The 14773-nt window shown below is 49.0% G+C and overlaps 1 protein-coding gene across 8 annotated transcripts in view; it reads right to left on the bottom strand.

The window, feature by feature from the left end:
- PLCH2 (phospholipase C eta 2) overlaps positions 1-12569 on the bottom strand; it is an 816520-nt gene extending 803951 nt beyond the window's left edge. For 5 of the 8 annotated variants that reach the window (XM_073656907.1, XM_073656908.1, XM_073656906.1 and 2 more), the window contains exon 1: positions 12208-12560. The gene's annotated coding sequence lies outside the window, so the exon portion shown is untranslated. Of the gene's footprint in view, positions 1-12207 lie in introns of all 8 variants that reach the window. The other 3 variants (XM_073656915.1, XM_073656916.1, XM_073656912.1) reach the window with 3 other exon arrangements.
- Positions 12570-14773: the final 2204 nt, after the last annotated feature.

Genomic DNA, 14773 nt, shown 5'->3' with positions numbered 1-14773 from the left:
CAGAAAATACAGAAAAATCTTTAAATGAGGTGTGTCCAAACTTTTGGTCTGTACTGTATGCAAATAACATGTCGACTAGATGTGCGTGGCCTCGCTCAATACAAGTGAATTAAGTGAAGTTGGACACGTCTAGTCTTAATGTGGTTGAAAGTATGCAAATCACAAGCCGACTACACATGCGCTGTCTCACTCAATACAAGTGAATTGAGCGAGGGTGGACACGTCTAGTCTTAATGTGGCTGAAAGTATGCAAATCACATGACCAACTGATCCCAGCGCCGGCACCAGAGAATCCTGACTGTAGAGTGACTGCTGACTTGAACCCCAAACCTGGACAACCCCTTTAAAGTAGTCAACCAGTATATATTTAAGACTTGCTTGGATGCAACACTCAGGCCCCTATACAATGAAAATAATATAAAAAATTGGACAGTAACGCAAACTGAAATTTGCTACATTTTTCCTATTGGTGATACATGGGGGCTAACACCGCCATAGCAATGTAGCAATAAGAAGCCACTTATTCAATGTATCAAAGTGCAGTTGTGGAATATCAGTGATTCACTTGTAACAAGAAACTGGAAGTCATGTAGGAGCAGCCGTGCTATAGTCACTCTCTAAAAATAACTAACTGTATGGAAACAATACACCTGAAAAATTACACACGTAAGGGTGGATATACAATACATGCACACAATTATTTAATCAGGCTGCGACACATGTTTGAGGCGTAGGTACAACCACTGTATGGAGGTGTTCACACACTGCTTTTTAAAGGGGTTCTCGCAAATGCACATGCGATTAAAATAGCAAAGTGCTTATATAAAAGGCAACTTTGCAATTTACTTCTCATTATCAATCCTCTCCATACTCAAGAATGGGGAAATTTTGAATTCTATAGTGTACAGCTCGTCGCCTAGATTACCTGCCACCCTGCAGTCTTAGTGCAGCCGGTTACATACTGTAGGTAGGCACTCGAGTTGCTAGTAAACTTGGTTTTAGAGCGTTCTCGCTGGAGCCGGCAGCCTGAGTGCCCCTGGATAAAGCTGCCTCTGCTAGCAGCCTGGGAGAGCACTCAGTTCAGACTAGCAGTGCAACCATGCCGCTAGTCTAAATGGTCAATCAGCAGCAGTGTAACCATGCCGCTAGTCTGAACGGTCAATCAGCAGCAACACAACCATGAGGCTAGTCTGACCTGCCATTCATCAGGAGTGCAACCATGACGCTAGTCTAAATGGTCAATCGGCAGCAGGGTGACCATGCCACTAGTCTGAATACATCATTCCCTCGTAAAATCTAGACGAAACGCGTGTCGGGCATGCGGTTTGTATTCTACATAATATTTAATTTCCCTACCCTAGGTTCTTAATATTTTGAAAAATGCTTCTATACATGTCACTTTTCTTATCTATTTCTACTAGCACTTTGCTGAATGATTACATGTCTGGGTGACCCCATAAATTGATCTAACCATCTTATTTATTATATGTGTGGCACCCCAGGGGTCTGGTTTCCCACAGTAATGTAATGTTATGTCTGAGAGCAGGTGGGAGGTCCTTTGGTCAGGGATCCTGTGCATGCCACACCTCCTGCCCAGTCTTGGGAGGGGAAGACCTTCCCCTATATAAACCCGGGGCTGAAGCAGGGTTAGTTAGTCAAGGAGAGTAGAGACAAGAAACAGTCACAGGAAGAAACAGCAGAAGCTCAGTGGGAGCAATACTACTACAAGTCAGGGGCTGGCAGCTGCAGAGCTCGCCCTGACTGAGAAGCTTTCTTACCGGACCCGGCGTCCGAGGCTGTGGGGACTAACTCTTACCCAGCAGCAGAAGCCGACCGGCAGGGGATTTCAGGTCCTCAGGCCCAGAAACCTGAAGGCACGGTCACACGCGTGGGACCAGCACCGCCATCGTGGAGCGGAAGCCATTAGAAGGCCCCGAGTCACCGGCCATACGGGTGAGCACCACACGGTACACTCAGGGACGTGGGCTACTTATATCCGCTTCTAGCAAGGTAGCCAGAAGAGTACAGTCAGTTTGGGAGGCCTACAACTCCGCCTGGCCAGGGGAGATCCCATCTGCTCAAGGACTGACCAGGCCCCGTTCACTAGCAAGTACTCCGGGAGGGTCTATCGTTGTTACCAGTAAAGACCCTGAATTACACCGCACCGTCTCTGAGTGGTTCCTGCTACCCCCATCATCCACATCTGCTGCCCTGAGGCCATACCCCTCCCGTTGGGGGTTATACCATCTACGCTGCACCATCCATCCACCGGGCTCAGCGGACTGTCTTGCAGCGGCAGCTCCATAGCTGCATTCAACGGGTGGCGTAGTCGTCCTACATCTACCGCTGTTACATCGCCGCTCAGTTTGACTCCCTGGGCACGGACCGGGTCACCGCCACGAGACTACAACCCTCAAGAGATCCGGCTCCGGGTAAGCTCCCGCGTGCGCAACGCAGCACGACACAGGCCCAGGGGCGCGTCAACTTTGGCGTAGTCGGCAGGATTTCGTGCCCGCAACCACCGGGTACTGCGTGCCTGAAAAAGAGACTTTTCAAACTTACCTGGGTGAAGATTCCCGCCATCCGGCGCCATCTTCAGCCTTCTTCCCGCCATCGGTGAAGTTTCCCGCCATCCGGCGCCATCTTCTGCCTTCTTCCCGCCATCCGTGGAGTTTTCCCGCCATTGGACGCCATCTTGAGGACGCCGCGCGGGAAGAAGAGGGGCGTGGACTCCGAAAGCGCGCGAGAACTGAAGCCCCGCCTCACGTCCGGACGTTGCGTAAGGTCCTGGAAGGAGCCCAGCAGACGCCGACGTCACAGGAGCGCGACGGAAGGTCCTCAACCCTGACGATCCACTGCGGAGCCGCGGCCTACGGAACAGGATCATCGCAAGGTAGGCCACGGTCCACTAGGGGGGAGGAAGATGTCGGATACGGAGGAGAGCTTCACTGCCTCAACCCCCGCCAGCGCTACCGCTGCTGCAGTTATGCCCTTCACCATGCCCTATATCCCGGGAGCAGCTTGGCTACCCCAGTACTCAGGGGAGTCACATTCCCTGCATGACTTTAGAGAAAAGCTGGATAGCCTCTTCCAGGTGTACCCCCTCACAGAAGAGCAAAAAGTGAGCATCCTGGTGGCCCAACTAACCGGGGCAGCCAAAAGGGAAGTAAAATCCTGGCCACCTGGGAGGAAGACTGTCGCAGGGATACTAACCCGGCTGAAGGACACCTTTGATACCCGCACCTCAGCCGAGATTAAGCTTAGATTCTACGGGTGCAAGCAGCGAGCGCATGAGAGTATAAGGGACTATGCACTAAACCTACAAGAGGCCCTGAGGGCCATTAAGCAGACCAACCCTGATGGAGTGAGAAACGAGGACAGGCTGTTGACCGAACAGTTTATAGAGGAACTGCATTGTAATACCCACCGAACCCAGTTGCGGGCAATGGCCTTACAGGATCCCCATCTGGGCTTTGCACAGTTCAAGGACAGAGCCATCCGGGTGCTCCGAGAACCGGCACCGGGTGGCGTTGTGACCCACAAGCGCCCTGCTATCACTTACCACCAGGAGGCGGCGCCCTTGTCGGCAGGGCCTGTGGGAGCTGATGCGCAGGCTTTGGACAATGACCCGGCTCCAGACCTACACCATCAGGTCCAAGAGCTAGCTAAGAGCGTTGCTGCGCTAACCCGAACTGTGCAGTCTTTACAGGCTTCCACCCCAGGGAAGATCCAGCTGGCATCCGGACCGGAGGACATCCCGTGGCGTCGACCAAGGAGGACCCCACCGGCCAGAGGAAGACCCAGTGACCGATACAGCGAGGACGGACGACCCATCTGCCGCCGCTGCAATCAACCTGGACATATGGCAAGGTACTGTTCTTTAAACGGGCACAACCTGGGGTAGAGGGCCAACCCCCAGGAAAAAGATCACCAGGCCCATCGAACTGGCGCGACAAATATGTGGGAGGACGTCCAGTCTTGCCTGTGGTACTGGATGGCATTCCCATGAGTGCCCTACTGGACACCGGGTCACAGGTCACCACCATCCCGTATGTGCTCTTTAAGCAGTACTGGAATGACTCGGATATTACCCGCTACCCTGACGACGACTTGAGTATCATCGCCAGCAATGGCCAGCCCGTGCCACAGATCGGATTTAAAAAGGTGACCATCAAAATCGGTAGAGTCGAACTGGCAGCACAGGGACTGATCATTGTAGATATTGACAAACATGAGAGTCACCCAAAAATAACTCTAGGAACTAATGTAATTGAAAATTGTCTTGCAGAGGTGATTTTCCTTTTACAGCAGGTTGCCAAGAACGCCAGCTCCGGCAAGCAGCGGGTGCTCCAGAAAGAGATCCGGGCACTGATGCGACGGCAACAGGTGGAACTCTCCGGCGGTGAGATTGGTAGCGTAAGAATGTGTGACCCTTTTCCTATTGCCATGCCCCCAAAAAGTGAAATGATGATTTGGTGCCGGGCAGCTATTGGTCTGAGAGGTAGAGATTACCAGGCAATGGTAGAACCAGTTTACTCGGACAGTAGGCCCACCATTTTGACAGCACGGGGGGTGGTTGATGTACGCCATGGGAGGGTGCCCGTTCGCATAATAAATATCGGGGAGAGGGAAGTGTACCTGCCCCGGTATGCCACGCTAGCCAAATTATATACCATTAACCAAAATTCTATACAATCTGTGGAACCCTTGCCTCCATCTCACCCGGAGGAAGGTAACGGCTCTAAGAAAAACATGGAGGACTGGTGTCAGCAACTACATCTGGGTACTGACTCCACTCCCGCACACCAGAAACAAGGAGTCTATCGGGTGGTTCAGGAGTACGAGAGAGTGTTCAGTAAACACCCGTTAGACTTCGGGCGAGTCAAGGGGGTAGAACACCACATCCCCATGGGAGACCATCCTCCTATAAAAGAGAGGTATCGACCCGTACCCCCTGCCCACTACCAACACGCCAAGGGGATGCTTAGAGACATGAAGGAGGCTGGGGTGATCAGGGATAGCTGCAGCCCCTGGGCAGCTCCACTAGTCTTAGTCCGAAAGAAAGACAACACCATGAGGATGTGTGTAGATTACCGGAAAATCAATCGTATCACACACAAGGATGCGTACCCCTTACCAAGGATAGAGGAGTCATTGGCTGCTTTAAGATCTGCTAACTTCTTCTCTACCTTGGATCTCACTAGCGGGTACTGGCAGGTTCCTGTAGCAGAGGCGGACCGGGAGAAGACCGCATTCACCACCCCGATGGGACTTAGCGAGTTCACCTGCATGCCGTTCGGACTCTGCAACGCACCGGGAACCTTCCAACGACTAATGGAGTGTTGTCTGGGCCACAGAAACTTCGAGACGGTCCTGTTGTACCTGGACGATGTCATCGTATATTCTAAGACGTATGAGGACCACCTGAAACACCTGGCGGAAGTGTTCGAAGCTCTGGCAAGTTACGGCCTAAAGGTGAAACCCTCCAAGTGTCACCTCCTGAAACCAAAGGTGCAGTACCTGGGACATGTGGTGAGCGCTGACGGAGTGGCTCCCGACCCTGATAAGATCACCGCAATTAAGGAATGGCCAAGCCCCTCCAGCGTAAAAGAAGTGCGGCAGTTCCTTGGGTTGGTAGGCTACTACCGAAGGTTTATTCCCGGTTTCACCAAAAAGGCAGCACCTATGCAGGACCTCCTGATAGGCCAGTCCCGGAAGGCCAAGAACCAGAAGCCGCCCTTCAAATGGGAGGAGCTGGAAGAAGAGTCCTTCCGCCAGCTGAAGATGGCCCTCACGGGGGACGAAATCCTGGCGTACCCGGATTATAGCCAGCCCTTTATCCTCTACACCGACGCCAGTAACATCGGGCTAGGAGCCGTACTGTCCCAGATCCAGCAGGGGAAGGAACGAGTAATCGCCTACGCCAGCCGAAAACTGCGACCCACCGAAAGGAACCCCGAGAATTACAGCTCATTTAAGTTAGAGTTCCTGGCCGTAGTATGGGCAGTCACCGAGCGCTTTAAGCATTACCTCGCTTCTTCCCGGTTCACCGTGTACACGGATAACAACCCGTTGACACACCTGGACACGGCAAGACTCGGTGCCCTGGAGCAGAGGTGGATGGCCCGTCTGTCCAACTACGAGTTCACAATCAAATACCGGGCAGGACGCTCCAATACCAACGCGGACGCCCTGTCCAGGATGCCCAACCTGCCGGACGGAGGAGAAGATCCGGAGGGACTGGAAGAAGTTGAAGTCCCTGCGTTCCACCGTCATGGGACTATCCAGTATTCCCACCGGGTAAGGAGTAAGCAGGCTGCTACATTGAACCCCTTACCCCACTACAACTGGGCGGAAACGCAAGACAGCGACCCTGCCGTCCGACTGGTGAAGGAGATGCTGACTCGGCCGGAGGCTCGCCTTGAACCAGACGCTCCGGAGGAAGCCAAACAACTATGGGCAGAGAAGAGTCGACTGTTCCTTTACAAAGGGAAGTTGTGCCGCAGAATGGTTAACTCCCGGACGCATGAATTACTCTGGCAAGTAGTGGTGCCACGAAGAGACGCAGCCATGGTGATGGAGGCATACCAAGACGGAGCTGGACACTTCGGGTGGAAGAAGCTGGAGTTCCTGCTGCGCGAGCGGTTCCACTGGGTAGGCATGCGGGGAACCATCGAGAAGTGGTGCAGAGACTGTGGCCCGTGCAACCTGAGAAGGAGGGACCGTGCCAGCCAGAAGACTCCCCTGCAGTCCATCGTCACCCGGCAACCGTTGGAACTGGTAGCCTTGGATCATGTAAAACTGACCCCAAGCAGAAGTGGCTACGTCTACGCGTTAACCATCGTGGATCATTACTCCCGGTTTCTGGTTGTCGTCCCCGTCAAGGACTTAACGGCTGAAACAGCAGCTAGAGCCTTCCAGCAGCACTTTTGCCGTCCACACGGGTACCCGGACCAAGTGCTGACGGACCAGGGACCTGCCTTTGAAGCGGAGGTCTTCCAGGAATTCTGCAATCTGTATGGCTGCCGGAAGATAAGGACGACACCCTACCATCCGCAAACTAATGGACTTTGTGAGAAAATGAACCAGGTGGTAATGGATCTTCTAAAAACGTTGCCCCTGGAAGAACGCAGTCTGTGGCCTGAGAAGTTGCCCGATCTGGTGGACCTATACAACCACATCCCGGTAGGTTCCACCAACTGTACCCCGGCTTACCTAATGAGGGCAAGACCTGGTAAGTTACCTGTTGACCTGGAAATGGGAGTCCTGACACCCGAGGACACTTCACCAGAAACAGACTGGGACACAGAGAGGCAGCAGCAGTACCGGAGAGTACAGGAGAGCGTGGAGCGAAGTCTCTGTCAGGCTAGGGAAAGACAAGAGAAAACTTACAACCAGTATGCTCCCGCTGTTCCCCTGGTACCCGGAGAGCAGGTCTTGAAGAGGAAGAGACGGCTCCACAAGTTGGATGACCAGTGGGAGAAGGACCCGTACACCGTACTGCCCTCAAGCCACGAGAACCCGAAGGTTTGTACCATCAGTAAAGACGGAGGGGAAACCACAGCCATTGTATCCCGGGACCACCTGAAGAAGTGTCCCGAACAACTGAGGAACCCTGAAGAGGAACAAGAAGACCATCGACCCGTAGAGGAAAGGGAAGATATGGTTAGTACTGTGCTCGGGGACTTCCCTCGGTCTTGGACTCAAGTCAATGGTGCAGTTGTGGTACCCGTACTCACCTTCCTCCAACCAGCATCCCAAGCACCTACGGAGCAACAGGTAGAGCTGGAAGAACAGCCGGTCCAGGAGGCAGAAGACTCCACACAAGCAGAACAGGAGGATCAACCCTCTGCTTATAGTGAGCCTGCCGTACCCCTAGTGAGACAAAGAGCCGGTAGACAGCTGCCCAGTTTACCCTTGACAGCTCCTACACCCTGTAGTTCAGGGCCAGACAGTCAGCTCCGTAGGTCCACTAGGGCCACTAGAGGCCAGTTACCCGCACGCTGGAGGATTTGAAGTGTATAAATTGTTTTATTTATGTTTATCTGTGTATTGTTGCTTGTGTATAATTTTGTGTTTCCAGTTATTTTTAGGAATCCTTGGTGGATTTACCGGGAATCCTTGTACATAGTTGGAGCGTAACCCAGGATGGACTAGAGACTGTTAAGGACTCGGGGTAGGACAGACCCCTACCTGGTTACGTCTCCCTGTTTTGGTGAAATGGACACCTTGCTTTTCTTCAAAGACTACACCCGGTTACGGACATGCCGTGACCACCTTTATGTGTTTCTTCTTATTGTACTATTATTGTTGTTATATCTTGTTATGTTTTTCTAAAATATGTTTAGTCCCGGAGTACTAAATTTCACTAGGGGGGAATGTGGCACCCCAGGGGTCTGGTTTCCCACAGTAATGTAATGTTATGTCTGAGAGCAGGTGGGAGGTCCTTTGGTCAGGGATCCTGTGCATGCCACACCTCCTGCCCAGTCTTGGGAGGGGAAGACCTTCCCCTATATAAACCCGGGGCTGAAGCAGGGTTAGTTAGTCAAGGAGAGTAGAGACAAGAAACAGTCACAGGAAGAAACAGCAGAAGCTCAGTGGGAGCAATACTACTACAAGTCAGGGGCTGGCAGCTGCAGAGCTCGCCCTGACTGAGAAGCTTTCTTACCGGACCCGGCATCCGAGGCTGTGGGGACTAACTCTTACCCAGCAGCAGAAGCCGACCGGCAGGGGATTTCAGGTCCTCAGGCCCAGAAACCTGAAGGCACGGTCACACGCGTGGGACCAGCACCGCCATCGTGGAGCGGAAGCCATTAGAAGGCCCCGAGTCACCGGCCATACGGGTGAGCACCACACGGTACACTCAGGGACGTGGGCTACTTATATCCGCTTCTAGCAAGGTAGCCAGAAGAGTACAGTCAGTTTGGGAGGCCTACAACTCCGCCTGGCCAGGGGAGATCCCATCTGCTCAAGGACTGACCAGGCCCCGTTCACTAGCAAGTACTCCGGGAGGGTCTATCGTTGTTACCAGTAAAGACCCTGAATTACACCGCACCGTCTCTGAGTGGTTCCTGCTACCCCCATCATCCACATCTGCTGCCCTGAGGCCATACCCCTCCCGTTGGGGGTTATACCATCTACGCTGCACCATCCATCCACCGGCCTCAGCGGACTGTCTTGCAGCGGCAGCTCCATAGCTGCATTCAACGGGTGGCGTAGTCGTCCTACATCTACCGCTGTTACATCGCCGCTCAGTTTGACTCCCTGGGCACGGACCGGGTCACCGCCACGAGACTACAACCCTCAAGAGATCCGGCTCCGGGTAAGCTCCCGCGTGCGCAACGCAGCGCGACACAGGCCCAGGGGCGCGTCATATGCATTAATCACTTTATATTTCATGTGCAATATTCAGATTTGATTATGATAAATTAATATGATGAAATTGATATGATGCAACTGACATGTTGTAATTGATCAGAAGCAGTAGGCACTTTTTGATTGTTATCTAGATTATTCTATAGGGATAATGTTTGCCTTAATGTATATTGATATATAACACTTAATGAGAATATTTTATGCACTAGTCACTTTTGAATTATTTATTTATTTAATTGTATCACATTTGATATAATAGAATTCTAAATATTTATGGCAATTAATGAACCTTTTAATATTGTGATAATATATAATCATTGGAAACTGGATACTATTCCGTAGTCATCTCTTACCTGATTTAGGATTTTTTGGTTTGTGTGATATATGTATTGTTTTAAATTAAATAATAAAATATGTTATTTTAATTTAGATATGTATGAATGGTCAATCAGCAGCAGGGTAACCATGCCGCTAGTCTGAACAGTCAATCAGCAGCAACACAACTATGATGCTAGTCTGAACGGTCAATCAGCAGCAACACAACCATGCCGCTAGTCTGAAGCATCATTCATCAGGAGTGCAACCATGACGGTTGTCTGAATGGTCATTCAGCAGCAGCGTAACCATGCCGCTAGTCTGAACTGTCAATCAGCAACAACGCAACCATGCCGCTAGTCTGAACTGTCATTCATCATGAGCACAGCGCTCCCTGCAAAGCAGGAAGCCAGGGGTTGGCAGCTTCCCAGTGGTACTTCGCACATGCGAACACTCCACTACTTTCAATAGCAGGGCGGTCTACTGTCTACTAGACCGCATGGAAGAGACTACGCTCAGCGCTGTGGAATCAGTAAGCCTAACTTCTGACTCTGACTCCTCTATTTTTCAACACTCTTGTATGATAAAATGTACTAACATATTTTTATATGATTCAGATATTTATATTACTAAAACTTCTAAATTCCTATAGAAGTAAAAATGCAATGTTTTAATAAATTAATGAAGAGATTCACAATATATAATATTTCCATCAACGGCACACAATGACTTGTGTATAGATAGACTGGTGACCGGACAAGATTCACGATCATTACCACCCTTTATTGTCAAAGTTCTATATAATGTTCTGCACAGTGGCCCCAAGTGTCAGGGTCCACTTCTGCATCCAAAGAAGCATGACGCCTTTTTTTTTGTCACTTGTCTTTGTGTAAGATCAGAAACATATAGAGGCACAGTTTCCCCCATAGACTGCGATTGGTGCCATATTACAGCTTTTCCAGAGCCATATTTGGTTGTGTACGTGAGGCCTTATTTAGACATCAGTTTTTCTCATATGCACTCTATCCATGTTTTCCACAGATAGATTATAATGGGTATGTGTTCTATGTGTCCGTTCACATGTCCTTGTTTTTGGGGGTCCAAGCGTCCACCAAAAAGAAAACGGAGATAGGTCAATTTTTGATCAAACTCACCAATGCAATTCTACGGGCCCATGAAAAACTAAAAACCCAGACAGCACACTAATGGCATCCTGGTCACATCCAACTGTTGTTCATTGAAGAACCTTCAGAAAAACGTAATAAAACACCAATGCTAAAAACCGGCACACTGACAAAACTCCGATCAAAATCTGATCCGGCACACTGACCAAACTCCGATCAAAACCTGATCCGGCACACTGACCAAACTCCGATCAAAACCTGATCCGGCACACTGACCAAACTCCGATCAAAACCTGATCCGGCACACTGACCAAACTCCGATCAAAACCTGATCCGGCACACTGACCAAACTCCGATCAAAGCCTGATCCAGCACACTGACCAAACTCCGATCAAAGCCTGATCCAGCACACTGACCAAACTCCGATCAAAACCTGATCTGGCACACTGACCAAACGCAGATCAAAACCTGATCCGGCACACTGACCAAACTCCCATCAAAATCTGATCCGGCACACTGACCAAACTCCAATCAAAGCCTGATCCAGCACACTGCTGAAAAACGTACCATTTATTTACGTATAAGAAAAAAATATAATATCTGAATGAGGCCAAGTGGATGGTTTTTACTTCTATCCATCAAACCTGATCATTTTTGCCCCAAGTTAGGGATCAATTCTTGCTGTGTTATCCTTGTTTGTCGCAGTGCCTCGCTGGCAGGATTTCCTGACACATGCGCCCAATGGACGCATACAGTGGATGCAATTATATAGGTATATAGGGCATGCCTCATACATGGGCACCCAGTATAACACGTGGCATACTTTTTTTAATGACTGCTGCTGCATAGAATAGTGTAGTTAATGATGCATAAAAAAGGTAAGAGGTACAAAAGACACATCACTGAGTGAATAGAAGTCTATGGATACGTTTAATGTATATGCCAAGAGAATGCTGCAAACGCAGTGTGAACGCGCCCCAAGATCCAATCACTCCGATCAGTATTATTTTAGCTTTGACCACCTTTGTCATATCTCCAGCACCTAACGAAAGCCCTGTCCTATGTACACGCTGATCTCACAGCCAATTACAAGCAGAGATTGCTTTCCCAGCAAGGTCTGATTGAATTAATGCCGGGAAACGTTTTCAGAGCGTTTGTGACTTTGAAAAAGAAAAAAAAAAACAGAAATAGCAAATGAAAGGAATGAAATGTCCTCCACGCCTATGGGTGTCACAGGGTGCACCCCACACTCAATGCCAAAATCCGGTCACCACTGAAATGCAATAGTCATGTACAGTGTAACAAAGTGTAACAACAGAATTATGTCCTGGGACAAAAGATTACAAACGTCCTTTATAAAGATGGGAGAAAGTATGCAACATAACCAACCAACCTTTAATTATCCATAGGCCCCGGCTCGGAAATCTCCTTCTTCATGGTAAATCCCAACTTGATATATTCCCGGTAAGGCGCTGAAGGAAAACAAAGTTTCTTTGGAGCCTCCTTACCCACACTGATCTCAGCTCAGTAATTCAGTCCCTATTCAAACAAGTGAGCTCCAGGGCAACAGGAGGTTCAAAGTAGGAGGAGAATATGGAATAAAGAGGACGTTACGATCTGGTGGAAGCAGCAAGCCCTTTTTATCCAGATTGGAAACCTGTTCTTCAGGTTAGAAGCTGCTGAAATATATTTCAATCCTAATATTTCACTTCTTTCTGCAACATGATTGAAGAGAAAGGATTTTACTCTTTGCAGCTAAAAGGGAGACTGGGGATAGTAGTCGGGGTTAACGTTCACATGGAATTATTATCTTTGAGCTCATCGCTTCCGTCTTAAGAGCCTTTGTAGCCAGTGCAGAAAGTGCGTGCGTGCACGCTGGGGGTTATAGTTAGGGCTCATTCAGACGTCACTTTTTCACCTACAAGTTCTATTCGTGTTTTACACAGTTGAACGGTTCTCGTTATAGTCTGCGGGGCTGTTCACAAGTCCGTGTTTTTACGGCACAAAATCACAGAGTCAGGTCCAATTCTGATCGGCATCACGGATTAAAAACTCATTAATGCAAGTCTGTGGGTACATGAAAAAAATCGGACCACACTCAATTTTAGAGTGCCTGCAGTAAAGCGGATGACAAATCATCCAAGTTTCATCCAGAAAACTTGGACTATTTCAGAAAAATTTTCAGCAGATTTTCATCCCTGTGCCATTTGTTTTATCCATCTTTTACGTCCATGTGACATCCAAGTGACACCCATGTACTGTCCATGTGTCCGTTTTTAAGTCCATGCGACATCCGAGTGACACCTATGTGCTGTCTATGTGTCCATTTTTTATGTCCGTGTGACATCCAAGTGCCATCCGTGCGTCCGTTTTTTATGTCAATGTGACATCCATGTGACATCCGTGCATCCTTTTTTTTGTCCATGTGACATCCGTATGACATCCATGTGACTTCTGAGTGACAGCCATGTGCCATACGTGCATCCATTTTTTACATCCATGTGACATCAGTGTGTCCATTTTTTACTTCCATGTGACATCCAACTGACATCCGTGCGTCCGTTTTTTACATCTGTGACATCCAAGTGACATCCATGTGACATCCGAGTGACATCTGAGTGACATCTGTGTGTCCGTTTTTTACATCTGTGTGACATCCGTGTGTCCGTTTTTTACATTCATGTAACATCCATGTGACATCTGAGTGACATCCATGTGTCCGTATTTTACATCCATGTGACATCCATGTGTCCATATTTTACATCCAAGTGACATCCATATGCCATCCGTGTGTCCGTCTTTAACATCCGTGTGACGTCCATGTGTGATCTGTTTTCATACAACTACATTCAAACACGTACATGATCACACACAGTTTCCTAGAATTCTACCCATAAAAATCAGATGCCGCAGTAATGGTCCGTCTGGGATCCAATTTTTTTTCTCGCCCCCATAAACTTGAATGTGTGAGTCTCATCTGAGACTCAGATGACAGTAGTGCTGCAATTTTTTGTCATGGACAGTCAGAACAAGTAAAAATAAATTTAATCTAAACAGCCCTAGTGAATAAGTGGGGTCGGTCCGCTGTCCGATTAAAAATCGTATAGCACAGATCTGATTTATACGCTCGTCTGCATGAGCCCTTTATGTTTGTTTGATAGGAGAAGCTTGAGAAAATTTGTTGTATGCAAAAAAAACCCAAAAAACTGATGAAACTCTCATTGGTAAAAATGGACACAAGAGCCAAACATTGGAGCAAATCTGATCCAGAACACTGATGCGTTAGGTAGATTGAACACTCTCGCCTACATGCATCAGTGTAAAAAGTTTGTTGTATTTAGTTGTTGTATTTTATGTTGGTGGGGTGAAGCTGCAACTTTTTTGCAATTATTTTTCTTTTAGTTTTTTTTTTTTTTTAAATACGAGTGTATATCTACAAAATAGATGTTGTAACCCATAACTATGCACAACAACATAATGTGACGCAATGGCACAAAACCTGGGCTAAATGTAGCATAGTTGAGACTCTGGGAAACCTACTTTGGAATTGGTAGTGGCCCCTTACCTCCTGAGCCCTTGTGCGGTGCACAGGTTGCACCAATGGTGTGTCCAGTCCACTGCTGGAGGATGTGGTGCTAGAGACTGAGATTTTTCCTTTGGTCTTCTTTCGGTCACCAAATTATACTTAGCGCCCCTCAAGCCTTTGAATGGAGTGTTCCTCTAAAGCGCATCTGTCATCAGATTTCGCAATACAAACTGTAAATGACGCGCCCCTGGGCCTGTGTCGCGCTGCGTTGCGCACGCGGGAGCTTACCCGGAGCCGGATCTCTTGAGGGTTGTAGTCTCGTGGCGGTGATCCGGTCCGTGCCCAGGGAGTCAGACTAAGTGGCGCTGTATCAGCGGTAGATGTTGGACGACTACGCCACCCGTTGAGTACAGCTAAGGAGCTGCTGCTGCAG

This window comes from Phyllobates terribilis, unplaced genomic scaffold (genome assembly GCF_046119375.1).
Source record: "Phyllobates terribilis strain yellow unplaced genomic scaffold, ASM4611937v1 Scaffold_12__6_contigs__length_324123572, whole genome shotgun sequence".
NCBI classification, from domain to species: domain Eukaryota; kingdom Metazoa; phylum Chordata; class Amphibia; order Anura; family Dendrobatidae; genus Phyllobates; species Phyllobates terribilis.
Note: the sequence above shows the minus strand (reverse complement) of the source record. Positions and strands in the feature narration are given on the sequence as shown.